Source organism: Equus przewalskii, chromosome 17, assembly GCF_037783145.1.
Source record: "Equus przewalskii isolate Varuska chromosome 17, EquPr2, whole genome shotgun sequence".
Taxonomy (NCBI): Eukaryota; Metazoa; Chordata; class Mammalia; order Perissodactyla; family Equidae; genus Equus; species Equus przewalskii.
Genome location: NC_091847.1, coordinates 9,993,496 through 10,009,085, shown reverse-complemented (window position 1 = coordinate 10,009,085; position 15,590 = coordinate 9,993,496). Strand labels below are relative to the sequence as shown.

At 57.4% G+C, this 15,590-nt stretch overlaps 1 protein-coding gene across 2 annotated transcripts in view; it reads left to right on the top strand.

Annotated features, from left to right (window-relative positions):
- Positions 1 to 15,590, top strand: part of GLI2 (GLI family zinc finger 2) — a 251,766-nt gene that overhangs the window by 50,963 nt on the left and 185,213 nt on the right. The gene's annotated exons all lie outside the window — the stretch shown is intronic.

Below are 15,590 nucleotides of genomic sequence, written 5' to 3'. Positions count from 1 at the left end.
CTTTACATTAAAGAACATTGTCAAAAACCCAGCATCACCCCAAATCCAATCATCCTAACACAAGATTTTTTTCCTATAAATTGTCCGCCCCTTGTATATGTGGTTCGTTCTCCTAGTTGCAATTGTAGCCTGCGTCCCCCCTGGTTTTATTTTCACCCACCCTGTGAGCTCAAACACCTCTATTTCCGTGTCTCTACAACAGTGACTCACAATAGTTGCATACTGCTCCCTTGTGCTGCTGTAAGACCGATGTATTCAAAACGTTCCCCTCCTGTTGGCGTGGAGGTTGCTGCCCGGGTTTTGCGAGTGTGGTAACCCTGAGGGAACAGCTGGCGCGTCCCTTATCTGTGACTGTCGGCGAGGCGGGCCCGGGCCCTAGCGGGTGTCTTCCTGCAGGGGTGGATTCCCAGCCGTCCTGGGGATGGCTGGAGTTCTGCTCCCCGGCAGATTCTAAAGCCAGACACCACTGAGCAGGCGCCTTTGGTTTAAGTCCTTCTGTGTGTGAGGCTGTGCGCTAGATGTTTTGTGGTCGTGAACTCGTTCATAACAATCCTGCAACATCGAATTCCTAACTCCATTTTCCATCGAGAGATTCTGAGGGGAGGGGAAGCTGGGTCACTTGCCCACAGTTTCCAGCAAGAGGCTGACCCAGACTTCGGATCCAGTGCTTCATTGCATTGCTTCGCCGATAGCATAAGGTAGTGAGCTCCCCATCCCTTGGGGGTATTCAAGCCGAGGTTAGATGATGGAAGTGTCTAGAATACTCTAGAGAGGGTTTCTCAACCTTGGTGTCGTAGACATCTTGGCTGGATAATTCTCTGTCATGGGGGCTGTCCTGGTCATTGTAGGATGTCTAGCAGCATCCCTGGCCTCTAGCCCCTTGCTGCTAGTAGCTCACTTTGGAAACAATAAAAAAAAGTCTCTAGATGTTGCCAAATGTCCCCTGGGGGGCAGATTCACCCCGAGTTGAGAACAGTGCTGTAGGGGATTCCTGAGCCGTCTGGGAGGCTAGCTGCTGCATCTCTGAGGATCTCTGGGACCCCCACGAGGCTCCCTGCCTGGCAGGACCCCTTGGCAGACTGTGTCCCCATCAGTGGGTAGGTGATTGGAGGGCCCAGGCCTGGCGCCATCACGGAAGGAGTCATGGGCTCCAGGCTAAGGGGGAGGCCTGGCTGTCTATTCCACGTGCAGACCCAGAGTTGGGGGACACAGTCTCACAATCATCAGACGTGCCCCAGGGTGGGGAGCCTTGCTCCCACTAATGACTGCGGTGACATCCTGTGACCAAGGGGCACCTCAACTGAGGACCCCCCTGTGGCTTCTTGCCAGTCTGGAGGACACCCCTCATTTGGGGAAGTCCCATGTGTCCCCCTGGCCTCTCTCATGGGCTGGGGACATCCTTGAGTGTCTTCCCTGGGACAGTCCTGGGTGGGGGGCCCGGAAGCCCAGCCCTCTCCCTGCCCGCCCCCTGGGAGCACCCTGACGGACAGATTAGGCCATGGTGGTGGCTGGCCAGGACTTGGGCCTTAAAGAGCGCCCTCGTTTCCTCCTGGAAGCCTTCAGAAGGCCCAGAACAGAGGGGCCAGTCGAGTGCGCCTGGAGAGCTGCCTCGGCAGGAGGGTGAACTGAGCAGCTCGCACTCCAAAGCCAGTCAATGTTGCGGATGGCGCCTGCCAGGACTGCGGCAGTGCAGGGATGAGCAGAGGGACCGGCTCCTTCTTATCAGAGGGTGTGGGCTGGCAGAGCCAAGGACAGCATCCGCAAAACGGGGCAAGGCTTTTGGCACCCCGTCCCCATAGCATCTCCCCTTCCTCCTCCTCCCTGTCTGTTTGTGCCCCCTCTGCTTAGAGAAATGAACTTTTGTATAACAACCACTTAAGGCCTGACCGTATTCCAGGGCAGTTTGCATTTTAGTAGGCTGTTCTTGAAAACTAAAAAGCTTCAAAGAAGTGACTCTCTAATGGTAGAATTTCAGGTAGCGAGTAGGGGTGACTGTCTTTCTTAGCCTGTGAGTTCTAACATCTGGCACCTTCTAAGATACAAGCAACCAGCTAGGCTGCATCTTTCAGCCAGGGTCCCCGGGGTCAGTTAAGTAACCATGACTAGCTGTCTACTGTGTGGCAGCCCCTAGTGGACGTGGTGTGGGGGATGGTTAGGAGACAGCTGACTTCAGTGCCCTGGGTTCACGCGGGTGGCTCTCAATCGTGGCACATTTGTGGGACACTGACTGTGTGCCAGGGGCTGGGAATGAAGGTCAAACAGCCCAGCCACCCAGGGGAGCAGATGGTTAACAGAGAGTTGAGACTTCTCACCGAGCACTGTACGTGGCCTGCCCAGGGGAACATGGGGACCTGCAGGAACACGGTGCCGGGGTCCCCAGCATCCTGGGGAAGGTGACACCGGCCTTAGCCGTAGAGGTATAAAGTGGAGTTAATCGGGCAGGGGTAGGGGGACGGGTGTTTTGAGAGGAAGAGCGTGGGGGCAGAGGCCTGACGGGCAGTGGCTGGGGGCACAGGCTTCTGGAAGCACCCCCTGGAAATGGTGGGAGTTGGTGGGAAGGAGGCCGAGGAGGCAGGGGTGGCCGAGGTCTTGGGGGTTTCTTGTGCCCAGATGTGGAGGTGAGACGTTTTCCACAGACACTGGGAGCCACCAGGGCAGGTGCTCACCCGTCGCTGGACACTGTCCTTCAGGACTCAGAGCCGCAGGGCCTCTCGCTCACCCTGGCTCCTGCTTGCTGCCCAGACACTGCTCTCCACCTGCTGTGCTCTCTCCACCCTCTGTGGTCCCCTCTGCTTTAACAGACCATTCTGGACCTGACCTGTCCTCCCTTTGAAAATGTTTATCTACCCCTTCCTCCAGGAAGCCTTCCCTGACCTCCCTCGGGCTAGCCAAGGCCCGCTGAAGCCCCCTGAGCTTATCTCTCTCTAGGAAGCTTATTCTGGGTTGTCGCTGTCTGTTTCCCTTGATGACTGTGCCCCCCCTTGGGCTGAGCGCTCTGGGAGAGCAGGACTGTGTTTAACTCACCTCGGTAGTCAAGGTTGCAGCCCCAGGCTTGGCACACAATAGGCCCTCGGGAAATGTGTGCCACCTGAGTGAAGAGTCTCACTCCTGTCCTGAGTCAGGGAGCCCCTCCCCCTCCCTGGCCTCCTGGGGCGGGCAGGTGCTCAGGCTGCAGGTGACCTTCACAGGGCTGCGGTCATGTCAGGTCACCAGGCCTGGGGCCCCAGATGCCTGGTTTAGGCTGGGATGCGGGCCTACCCAGAGACGGGAGAGCATGAGAGGGCGTCTGGGCTCCTGGGCATGTAGGAGGAAGAGCGAGGCCGAGGAGAGGCTGGGCGGGCTGAGCCGAGGCTCACTGGGGGGTATCACTTAGCAGGCAGGCTTGGGGTGCCCTCCTCCCGCCTCACGCACAGATACCAGCTGAAGGCAGGACACTCCTGTTGGCTTCACTTGCCAGGGTGGTGCTGGCTGCTGGTTGCTGGCAGAGTCTGGGGAAATCTGGTGCCTGAGCCTGGCAGAGGCACAGACGGAAGAGCTGGGTGCAGGCGTCACCGGGGAGGCGTGGGGAGGGCCGTGGCTGGGCAAGTCAGAGCAGGGCGCTGCACAGACCGAACTGGGAGATGCCAGGCCACCCACTGGCCTGCTTCTCCCCAGAGCCTGAGAGGCAGACCAGCTGCCCCAGGCCTGTAGCCGGCCTTCCCCCCTGCCCTGCTCCCTGCTCCCTGCCCCGGGCCCAGCACCATCGTGGAGGGGTGACCTCAGTCCTTGGAGATTGCTGGTGCTCAGTTTACAGTTGCTGATTCAGGCATGCAGGTGGCAGGTGGCTTGGGTTTGTTTGCTTGCATCTTGTCTGTGCTCCCTACATGCCGAAATTCCTGTTTCCACCCAACTGTGGCATGACAGGCACTCCCTGGGGGTCCAGACTACCCATCTCACTGGTGGGGCACTGAGCCCAGAGATGAAGAGACACTTACCCAGAGTTGCATAGCGTGTCAGGGTATATTCAGGGCTGAGGGTGTGATGTGGTAAGACCCGCTCAGACCAGCTGGCTGAGGCATAAAGAGGTAGGGAGCTTGAGGACAGCCCCTTTGCCTCCTTGGCAAGGGACTGCCCTCTAGCTGAGCTGCCTGGACAGGGGACTGGACCAGATGACCTCTGGAGGCCTTTCTTGGTGCCAGACTCCGGGATCAGAGGGAGACGACCGAAGGGTTAGAAAGATGTAGTTTTGGCCTGGGGGTGGCTCCTTGAGAAGCATCCTCATAGTTTCCGGAGGCTTCAGCAGGGCTGAAGCAGAGAAGTCAAGCCGAGGTTCTGTCCCCGTTGTGCTGGCTCACCCCATCCCGGAGCCCATCCCGGAGCCTGAGGGGCAGCAGTGGGGTAGGAGCCTCCTCTCACCACAGCCAGCTCAGAGCGTCCTCCACTGCCTGGGTGGGGTCCAGGACTGCCCAGCCCCTCCGCAGGAGCGCCTCTGTGACTTGTGTCACTTCCGCCAGGATGTCTGAAGAGGCGGGATTTGTCCTGGGTCTGCAGACCTCCTTCCCTGGCCCGGGCGAAGCCCTGGGTCTCTGATCCTCTTGAGGCTGCGGTTTGGGTGACTACTGGAACGATGTGGGAAAGCCACCTGCACCGTCCCTCTGACCCCAAAATGCCACTCTCCAGCCTGCCGTTCCACTGGGAGAAAACAGCCCCTTGGCATAATGGCTCAAAGAGCACCTTTTAAGCAACAAGCACTGGAGTTTTTACTTATCCCGATGACGGCGTGTGCCTCTAGCACAGTAGGTGCTCAGCGATTTGCAGACCCGAGTGCTGCTGGGCATAGCAAAGGCTTTACTCTCAGGACTTCATGTTTTAAGGAAAGAGGTGTGTTCATATGCCACTGGCAGCTTTGCCCTGAAGACTGTCTTCATGGCGGTACTGGCAGATTCTGCCTGGGGCAGACAGTACCAGTGGATTGCAGCATCTCCCCGTCCTGAGAGACAGCTTCTGCTCGCCCCCCCATCTCCAGACTTCCAGTGCATCCCAGGGGGCACCCTGACCTTGTGGGGATTGAGGCCTGAGGGGGCCTAAGGGGAGAGAAGCATTTGCAGGCTGAGTCGGTCATCAAACACTGACTGAGCCTGCATTTGGGGCAGGCCTAAAGGGGAGCAGGCAAGTAAACTGTACTGAAGCTACAGTGACGTGGGGGCCTGACCTCAGGGCTGAGACAGGACCGAGCCCCTGTCCTGCCTGGTGTCGGGGTCGGTGTGGGGCTGGCAGGGAGGGCTTTGGGGAAGCAGTGTTACTGGCGGAGGGAGCAGTGGGACCAGAGTTGGAGGGTGTGAAACGGCGTGATGGGCGGGAACTGGGGTCAGCCTGGAATGGATGTGAGCCTGCAGGGGCAGGTGGGTGTCCGGCCTTATCCTGTGGGGTCCTGCCTTCCAATTCTTTTCCCCTCTCAGAGCCTCCATCTGGGGGTTTCTGCTCTCAGGGGTGCTCCGTCCTTGCCCCGCCCCCAGTCTTGGATTTGGGGCACTTGCAAGGCCTGGGGCCCACAGTCCCGTGTGCCTGGCTGTCTTGGGCCTGCCCTCGGAGACTGCCTGGAGCCTGCTCCCGCACAGTCTGCCCTGTTTTCCCTCCTTGGGCGCAGGCAGGGCTTGATTTCCTCCAGCTACAGCCTCGGCTTCGGCCGCACACAATGCAGCTGTGAAAACATCTGGGGCTGCCCCTTGCACAACACAGTGGGCCCTTGTCCCCTTCCTGGCCCCTGGACCCGGCAGGGCCCTGCTGGCGGGGCTGTGGGGCTTCGGGGCGCCCCGGCCCTCGGGCCCTCCCCAGACTAAGGTGACAGACCATGGGTGTTTGCAATCCAGCAGGACGGCATGTTACAAAACGGGGCCCTGTGAACGCCAGGGGCACGGGCACGGGCACGGGGCTAGGGGAGAGGGGGTGCCCGGCTGCCCGGCCAGTCTCGGACAGGCCTCCAATTGGCTCCCTTGCACTGCCTCCCTGGCTGGGCCAGCTCACTGGCTGCAGCGATGATAAGGCGGTGACTGTCTGAGCCGGGGCGCTCGTGGGTGCCGGGGCCGTGCTGTTAATCCGCATCATGCGGGAGGTGCTACTGTCATCCCCATTTGACAGACGAGGAAGCTGAGGCTCAGGGAGAAGTTGGTCCTTGTCCACAGCTCTCCGTGCAGCTGGGATGCTGATGTGGGCCTTCTTTCTGCAGCGTCTGGGCTCTGGTCCTCCCTCTGATGTGCTCCCTCTGACGTGCTCCCTGTGACGTGTGCAGGAGGGTGGGAGAGATTCAGAAGCAGCCTGGGAGGGTTCGTGGACTCTGGGTGGCAGGGCACTGGGTAGGCTCCCTGGTGTTAAAGTATGGCTTCCTTGGGTAGAGCAGAGAGGAAAGAATGTTTTGGGCAGGAAAGCATGGGCATGCAAAGGCAGTGTGGATGGATCTGGCCTGGTGTTTTCAGGGAATAAACCGGAGAATACGTGAATGGAAATTGCGATGCCCTCTGAAGTGTCAGTCAGCCCCAGCTCTACCCACACCCTCCGGCAAAAAATGCGCCTGCCCAGCGGCAGGCCCCCGGACACCATTATCTGAGGCTGGCTGTACAGGAGGGGCCGTACGTCCCATCAGGGCCTCCCTGGCTTGTTCCGACCCGGCAAGTCAGTGAATGAGGGCTCCTTGTCTGTTTTCCCGCACACCAGCAAGCCCAGGGGCTGGGCAAGTTAGGGAGCTTTCCTTCTTGGGAAAGTACTTTCAAGGGGTGATCAAGAAGCAGGTGCACCTGCTAGAGAGTGATTTTTGTGTGCCGCCCACCCCTGGCCACAGCGCCCCCCACCTTCTGGGCTCTGGTCCGAAGCTCCTGGAAGCAGCTGGCATGGTGGGAGCCAGGCCAGCTGGGCTGTGCAGCAGAAGTGTGTCCGAGACCCGGGAGGCAAGGCGGTGCATTCTTCCCAAACCTTGGTCTCCCCCGAGCCTGCCCTTCCAGGAGACCCTGTTGGCCCACACAGCCCCCCTTCAACATGGTTGCCCTGCCGCTGCTTTCTCCCTTTGCGAACACACTCCTTTCTTGCTCTGTCTCTCCAGAATGGGCCAAGGGCAGATGCTCCTGCCGTTCCCTGCCCCTGGATGCCCTTCCCTCTCCTCGCACCAGGCCAACTGCAAGGCCTTTGATTCGCTGTCTTGAAGCCACAGGGCAGATGGGGTGGTCATCCGGAAGTCCCCTCTGGCATCCCCTGTCAGTCGCCCTCCCTTGTTGAGCTCCCATGGGCATAAAATGTCTGCTGCTTATTTGATGTTTAGCATATACTGCCTTAACTTCTATTAACTGTCTACAAACAGCACCTTTTGACAGCTCTGTAATAATCCTTGCATGTGGCAGGCATCTACACATTCAGAATTTAGTTGTGATGGAAAAAGTAGAAAATGTGTGATCCTCAGAATCTAAAAGACCTACATTGGATCACCATCACATGTTCACTGTGTGACTTTGGGTGGTTACTTACCCTCTCTGGGCCTCTATTTTATTGTAAAGTGAGGATTATGTTATCGGCCTTGCTGGGGTAACCATGGCAAGGGTGAGATGTTGCGAGAAGAGGAACTGGCCCGGTGTGGGCACCACAGGTGCTTGAAGCCTCTGTTCTTTCCTTTCTTTGATAATGAGCCTCCCAGTGCAGGGGCCACCGGGCAGAGGAGGGGCTCCATGGAGCGACGGAGCAGCTAGAGGGGACCCTGCTTGCTGAGTCACACAAGAACGAGGGCCCCACTGGTGTACCTCGGGGGGTTTCAGAAGAAGGCTTTACTGTTTTCCAGAGGCGTCTCCCTTTGCTGTCCCCACAGCCCTCTGGGCAGTAGGCCAGGAGCAGGCCGTGTGCCGAGCACCCGTGGAGACGGAGGTCTGTGTGGGCTGAGGAGCAGCTCCTCGTGTGCATCCCCCACCCGAGGTTCCCGATCACCTGCGGGGAGTGTCCCCCCTCACTGTCCATGGTGGGGGAGCTGGGGCCCCATGGCCCCGCCTCTTTCCCATATCTGACCAGCCCAAGATCCCAAGGGGCTTCTGCAGGCTGTGGGTTCCCCTCCTGAGTGTGGTCTCCCTCCAGAGGGCTGTGGGAACCCCTGGCCAGGGTGGCACGAGAGCGACCGGGCCAGGCAGGAGCTGTGTGATTCCTGCCCCCGTGTCGGGGCTCCAGAAGAGAGAGGAGCCAGGGGACTAGGGCTGTGGCACAGGCGCCCTCTCTGCCCACCCCCAGTGATGGGAGGTCCGTCTCGTCTCCCGGAGCCCTGCCTGGCCCCAGGCCTGCAGCCCTTGTTGGTGCTGCTGTCCGAGCCTCCTTGGGGCTGGTGTCTGCTGGGCCCTGACGCAGCCGTGCACGGACAGAGACAGGGCAGGTGGACAGAGAAGTTGGAAACAGGCGCAGCCTAGGCCATGTGTGTAGCTGGCAGAAGCCCCGGCCCTACCCCTGGCAGCCTGTGGGCAGTGACCTTTTCTTGGAGGAAGGTGGCTGCGGGCCAGCCCTGGGCTCAGCCCCACGGGGGCCTGGTGTTTGTGGGGCTGCTGCTGTCCTGTGTGTTACCGACCTGCAGGGCAGGTTGACTGTCTCCTAAAAAGCCTGGGAGGCAGGGAGGATGCTCCATGTGACAGGGCAGGAAACGGAGGCTCAGAGAGGGGGAGTAATGTGCCCAAAGACACACAGTTGATGTAGACTGCCTGGTCCAAGCACAGAGTGTCTCTCACTCTGGGGGAATGCAATGCATATGTATTTTAAAATACGATTGTTTTGTTCCCGGCCATGAAGGGCCAGCAGGGCATCCCCAGCTTGGTGCAGTCCTGGGGCACCTTCACCTCCCCCAGTCCCCTTTCCCCTTCGAGGTGGGGAGTGTGTGTCGATTCTGATCCCAGCAGGACAGGGGGCGGAGTGGAAGCTCAGGTCTGGCTGTCTCACGCCTCTGACATGGGGAGTCACACCCCCCTCACATGGCCGGCCTTTGCACTGTTCTGTTGGGCTGGTGCCCCTGAGGTCGAGAGCACCCTTTGGCATGTCCATTTTCCAGATGGCAACACGGAGGTGATGGGAGATGAAATGACTGGCGCTCGGCCACTCAGGGAGGATGTTGGACGAGTCCTCGAAACCTTGGGGCCATGAGAGAGAGAGGGAGCGAGAGGGAGTCAGCTGCTCTCTTTTTAGTTATGATGAGGTTATAATTGTCATCACCTTTAATCTGTGTTGCATTGGCAGCATTTAGTTCACTCCAGGAAATTTCATGTGTTTCATCTCATTTGATCTTAAAAATAAGTCCATGATCCAGGCAGGGCGGGTGTTTCTTATCTCTGGTGTACGTGTGTGTGTTTGCCTGGGTCTGTGTGTATCTTTGTACACACACATGTGCATGTGTGCATGTGCTCTGTGCATTTCTGTATGTAACGGTGTGTATGCTGTGTGCACATGTGGCTGTGTATGCGAGTACATGTCTGCGTGGTGTGTGACCTTGTATGCACGTGTGGCTGTGTGCTTGTGCGCCCCTGCACACACACGTGGCAGTGTGACTGTGTATGTGGTTGTGGTTGTTGCTGTATGTCGTGTGCGCTATGCATGTGGACATGTGTGCTGCACGGCTGAGATCAGAGAGGAGGTGAGAGCACCACGCCCCAAGGTGGCTGAGGGCTCGTCTCTCCTGGAGATCGATGGAGCCCGGGAAGCCACTCTAATTCCTGCGACTGCCTTGTTAGAGGAGTTCAAAGCAGCCAGGTGGCGGAGGGTGCCTGGGGTTGCAGGTTTCCGAGTGATTTGCTCATTCTGCTCTGATTATTAATTTATTCTCTCAGTCCTTCCGCTCAGAGTTCTTAACCTTTTCTGTGCCATGGACCCCTCCTCAGAATAATGCTGTAAATGCATGGAATAAAATGCACAGAATTACGAGAGAAACCAGTTGTACTGAATGCAGCCGTCAACATTCAGGGCACCACGTCTGTGCTGTGGGGACACGTCTGCTTTGCTGGCATGAGGGCCATGGGCAGGGTGTCGAAGGCCGACCTCAAGTGCACCGTGTAGTGAGCACAGTGATTCTCTGTGCTGTGATTGAGCACGCCTGTGCCATGGTGTGAGCATGCCTGTGCCGTGGTGTGAGCACGCCTGTGCCATAGTTGAGCATGCCTGTGCCGTGGTGTGAGCACACCTGTGCCGTGGTGAGCACAGTGATGCCCTGTGTTCTGGTGTGAGCACGCCTGTGACTGTGCTGGCGGCAGGCGCACAGGCACTGTGGCTTGTTTCCCACGTTCGATCCTGAGAGAGATACCAACTTCTGGTTCCGAGTTAGCAAAGACAAAAGTTTATTTTTTTCGTCGGGGTCTGTGGCCTTGCTTCAGTTGGAACTTATAAATTATTTGGAAGCTGGATGCGACCTTATGAGTACCCCTTGCAGTCTTTCCTAAACCTGCCTGCGCATCAGAAATACCCATGGGACTTTTTAAAAAACGTGTGGATATGTCATCCCCTATCCTGTGGAATCAGCATCTCCAGGGGAAGGCCTGGGAGGCCTCCCATGTTGCTGAGGGCTGGCGGATAGGTGGCCTGTGCAGTCTCCTGGCGGAAGGGTGCTCTTCCTGACTTGGGCCCAGGGCGCCCCTGGAGTGTGGCGGCATCTCTACTGTGAGTTGCCTGGGCACTAGAGCTGCATGAGTTTCCTAGGTAAAGGGGGTGCCAGCTCGCCTCCTCCCCTGGTGATGCTGTGCTCCCGCCCCTCTTGTTTGGGAGCCTGTGGGAAACAGGCCCCCAGCTGAGGTCTGGGACCCCGGGACCCCTCCCTGCTGTCCCCAGCTGGCCTCTGGGCGCCCATGTGAGGCTGTTGATGAGACCCAGGCGTCTGCCTCGAGGAGTTTCAGGGAGTGAAAGTGGCTGCCTGGGACCCTGGGTGCCTGGTGTTTACCCAGAAATTGTGCTAATCCTGCTAATTCCTGTGATTTACGCAGCCTCTCGGCTGTCTACCGCCTTTGCCTCCTGGAAGGGAGGAGGGGGCAGCAGCTGATCTGCAGAAGACAGGCCTGTGCCTAGTGGGCACGGCAGGGGCTCCCCCGGCAGGGTCAGCTCCCACATGCACTCACGGGACCCCGGGTGCTTCCACGTGCATGCCTGTTCCCGCCACCCACAGAAGTCTGGGTGATGAGAATCTGAATCAGTCCCCTCCCTCCCCAGGCTCTGTTCACCCTGGTCTTGTGGCGGCCGCACCCTGAGGTTTCCGGGTGGCATTTTGGCCAGAGGACCTGGCTCTAATCCCGGCCCTTCTCCCTCCGTGAAGTAGCCTCGGGCAGCTCCCTGCCCTCTGTAAGGATGGGGACGATGACACCCACTCTGACAACGTAACAGGGCGGGGATGTTGGCTCGAGGGAGCTGCAGCTGCTGTTTCTGAGAAAACCACAGCCTTTCCCTCCCGTCCACTCCAGTCTCCTCCAGTCCCTTAGCAGAAGTTGTCACAGTTCCTTCTTGAGCCTCTTTCTTTCCTTGGCATCCCTGACACTAAAGTCCAAGGGTTCTGAGTTGTTGGCCTCAGTTTCCCCATCTGCATTTAGAAAGGGTTGAGTTGATGCCTCCCAGGAGCCCACCTGCCCCTCTCGGGTTGGGGCTGGGATTTGGTCCCATACGTTGGCCCTGTGGGCGCCTTGAGTCCTCTGCTGGTTTCTGGTCCGTGGAGCCCTGGGCCCTCCAGACACAGGCCTGGGTCCCTGCGCCCACTTTATTCCATCTGCAAGGGGTCTGAGCACCTGCTAAGCTGGGCCTGGGGACCCAGGGGTACAAGGCTTAGCCCTTCCTGGGGGAGGTCACAGTCGAGCAGGAAGCCAGCTGGGTGTGTGGCAGATTATGACCAGGCTGTGGGAGAGGTGCTGTGATGGTGGGCAGTGTCCAAACCCAGCAGAGGGACACCTGATTCATTTGGGGATGTGCAGGGCCTAGCCAGGTCCCAGCCTAGCTCAACGCGAGGCGTGAGGCTGACTGTCAATGAAGAATTAGAAAATAAAGAGTTAGTGAACGATGTACAGCTGCCCCCTGTCCCCCACCCCCCATCAGCCCCAGCAGACAGGAGCCACTGTATGACCATGGTGTTGGCAAGCAGCCCTGGACAGAGCCTCAGCTTTTGGCCTTGGCTGGAGGTCCCAATCCACCGGTCTCGACACCTTGGACATGGCACTAGGGCTGGGGGGCCATGCCAAATCCTGCTTCTGGGGCCCCCCTGGTTCCTTGCACAGTGCTCCCCATACCTGAAGAGCTCCATAGTCAGTTACCTTAATGCCTGCCCGGGAATTTGGGGGCAAATCCCTTAGCAGTGAGGGATCCCCATGTGAAGGACAGCTCACTGTGATGCTTGAGAGTATGGCTTTAGGACCACATAGACTGAGTTCAAGGCCTGGCACACAGTCACTTCTGAGTAGTGTGCCTTTGGGCAAGTTACTCAGCCTCTCTGAGCATTGGTGTCTCCCTATGTAAAATGTTGTGAGGATTAAATGAGGTCACTCTTGTCAAGTGCTTGGCACCTGGTAGATGCTTATTAAAGGTTTCTTGTTCCAGCTGTTACTTTGCTTTTTGTCCTTACTTCCAAATTCAGGGTGTGTTTCAAAGTTGGGCCTAAATTCCTTCACCTGAGTTTCTTGGGAGTAAACCCCAGGTTGTTTACAAAATCACTTGCCTTTCAAAGAGCCGTGATTTCCTGCCTCAGAGTTCCACTTTCTCTGCCAGGCATTCCTGAGCAGGTGCTGCGTGGGAAGCAGCTCCTGACCTGGAGGGGATGAATACAGTACAGGGATGTTGGGTTGCTGCAGCAGTCCGGAAGCACGAGTGACTGTGATGGGGAGCTTCCTGGAGGAAGTGACGTCTGAATGGTATCTTGAAGGAAGAGTAGGAGTCTGTGATAACCAGAAAGGATGAAAGGTTTCTGGAAGGTGGCACAGCGTGAGCAGAGGCCTTGTGGCGTGCAAGGGCAGGACCATCATGCCTGTCTGGGTGTGAAGGGGAGGAGGTTAGAGGAGGCTGCAGGGAGAACCAGCAAGACTTGATGTGAAGGCTGAGGGGGCTCAACAAGGTGGCCGCGGCCAGGGCAGGGAGGTGTTGAGATTTGGTTTTGGGGAAGGTGCCTGGCTGTCGGGTAAAGGATGACTGGAGGGGGACCAGAGGTGGTATAGACGGTACCCAGGATCCAGAAGGGAAGAAGCCGGCACAGAGCAGCCAGCTGGGAGAGGCACCGCTGCTGGGGTCCTTTGGGGTGAAGTTCTGGCGATTGCAGCCAGTCAGATGTGGGAGGAGAACGAGGAGAGGAAGGTGACCCAGTGGTGCAGCTCAGGTGGTCGGGAAGGTGGCTGGTGGGGTGGTGGGTGGTTTCTGTGGCCAGGCTAAGGGGGGCAGGCACGGGCCAGGGCGTGTTGCTAGTGGGCCATTCAGATAGCCAGAGTCTTAAAGAACAGATTATACAAATAGGCTTAAAGGATCAGGCGGTGATCCCTAAATCTCGAGGCCAGAGGAAACCCACTAACTTGCCAAAATCCTCAGGGACATTTCTCTCTCCCTCATCCACCTTGGGTTTTCTGCACAGGGAGTTTTGAAAGATTGTGGAAACTGGACAGGCCAGCGTGTGCTGACAAAACCAGGAGGTTCAGAGCCGGGCCGTTTGCTTGGCAGGCCAGGAGGACCCTGGTCCTCATGTCGCGTGTCACATTCATCATTCTCGTATGCTCCCATTTTCTACTTAGAAAGACATGAGAGTCCTCTGTGGATTAAACAAATGAAATCCTGGGCCGTGTGGATGTCGCTTTAGCCTTGAGGCCCCTGGGGATGGAGCTGACCACGGCCTTTGGTTTCTGCTATGCTGTGATCTGGAGCTCTCTTCTGGAACATTCCCTGCCTCATTTCTGAAATGGCAAGCTCCTTGACTCTTTCCACTTGTCGCCACATGTTTTGCTTCTTTTATAGGAAAGCTTCTTGACTAAATTGTCTGTGCCTCTGTTTCCACTCTCTTCTGCTCTCTCCCTAAAAGCCACCTGGGCCCTGGGCCCCCTGCCACCACAGCGACTCGGCACTCGGGCCTCACATCTCATCTCTCAGTGATGGAGCTGCTTGCCCCTCCTCTTTAGGGATTTTTTCCTTGAGTTGGCTTCCCAGCCCCCGCCCTCTGCTGGTGTTTTTCTTTTCTTTCTCCTCCTTCCCCCACTGACCACTGCTGCTCACTCTCCCTGACAGGTTTCTCCTCTTTTTCCTGACCTGGAAATTTTGGAATGCCCTGTGTCTCAGTTTTAGAACTTTCTCTTCTTCTTCTCCTTCCGCGTTTCCCTTGGAGATCTTGCCCAGTGGCTGCCATATTCCCATCTCTAGCCTCCATCTTTCCTCTGACCTCTGACTTGCATTTCCAGCAGTTCTGCATGTCTTATAGGCATCTCAACATGGCCCACACTGAGCTGATTTCCGCCTCACACCTGCTTCTCGCCATGGTGCTCCATCTCAGCCAATGGCACCAGCCTTCCATCATCCAGGTGCTCGGCCAAAAATATGAGCCATCTTTGACGACCCCCCTTCTTTAAAAAAAAATTGTCTTTCAAATTTCTGTTTTGTAATATTTGACACATACTCGGTTAGCAGTATCTGCAAGGGATGAAGCAAGTTAGTGAAATGCTCGCTTGTGTCCCACCACCCTGCTGGAGACGAGCGTTACCTGTGCCCGCATCCCCTGAGCCTCCTCCCTCTACCCCTCTTCTCATGACACCCAGCATCCCCGCCCTGGCACGGTGTGTGGGCCCCGCCTTCAGAGTGTGTCCACGCTGTACCATGGCCCCCTTCACCCAGACCACTGTTAGATCTCCCTGGGTCCTTGCAGCCATGTCCCTTCCTCCCCCATCTGCTCTCCACATAATAGCAGAGGGACCCCTTTACACCATGAGTCGTGTCATGTCCCCCCTCTGCCCAAACCCGCCCAGGGCCTGCACACGCCTTCTTGCTGCTTCTTAAACAAGCCAGCCTCCTCCCGTCTGGGCCTGGGCCATGGCTCCGCCTCTGCCCTGGGCTCCTCGGAGCTCCACGTGGCATCCCGTCCCTACTCCAGGAAGCAAGGTGGCCACCCCCTGCCCCTCCACCCTGCTCTGCCCTGCTACCCTGCTCTGCCCCGCCACCCTGTGTTCTTTTCCTTCCACCTCTCACCAACTGCAGCTAAATCTGCACGAATCCCCCCAGCCCCCCATTTATTATCTGTCTCCTAAGGACACTGTAAACTCCAAGATTGTACCTTTAGCACCAGGCACCATGCCTCATGCACCATAGAGCTTAAAATCTTAGGCTCTTAACATCTTAATCTTAAAAATAGGTTGACTGTGTGTGCGCCAGTGGATAAATGATGATACATCTGTGCGTGAATGAGCGCATGAACGTATGCCTGAAGAAATGAAGCATGGATCCTGGTGAGCAGGGAGGAAAGGACACGAGGCTCTTCTTTCAGGACCTCTGAGTAGTTGTCACTGTCTTTACTTTTATTTTCCTGGGATTCCGAGTTGGAGCATCCCGTGATCCTGACTTCATTTCTCCTTGTTGGTCTTCCTGCTGCTCACTGCTTACAGCAGCAGGGACTTGTTGCTTCA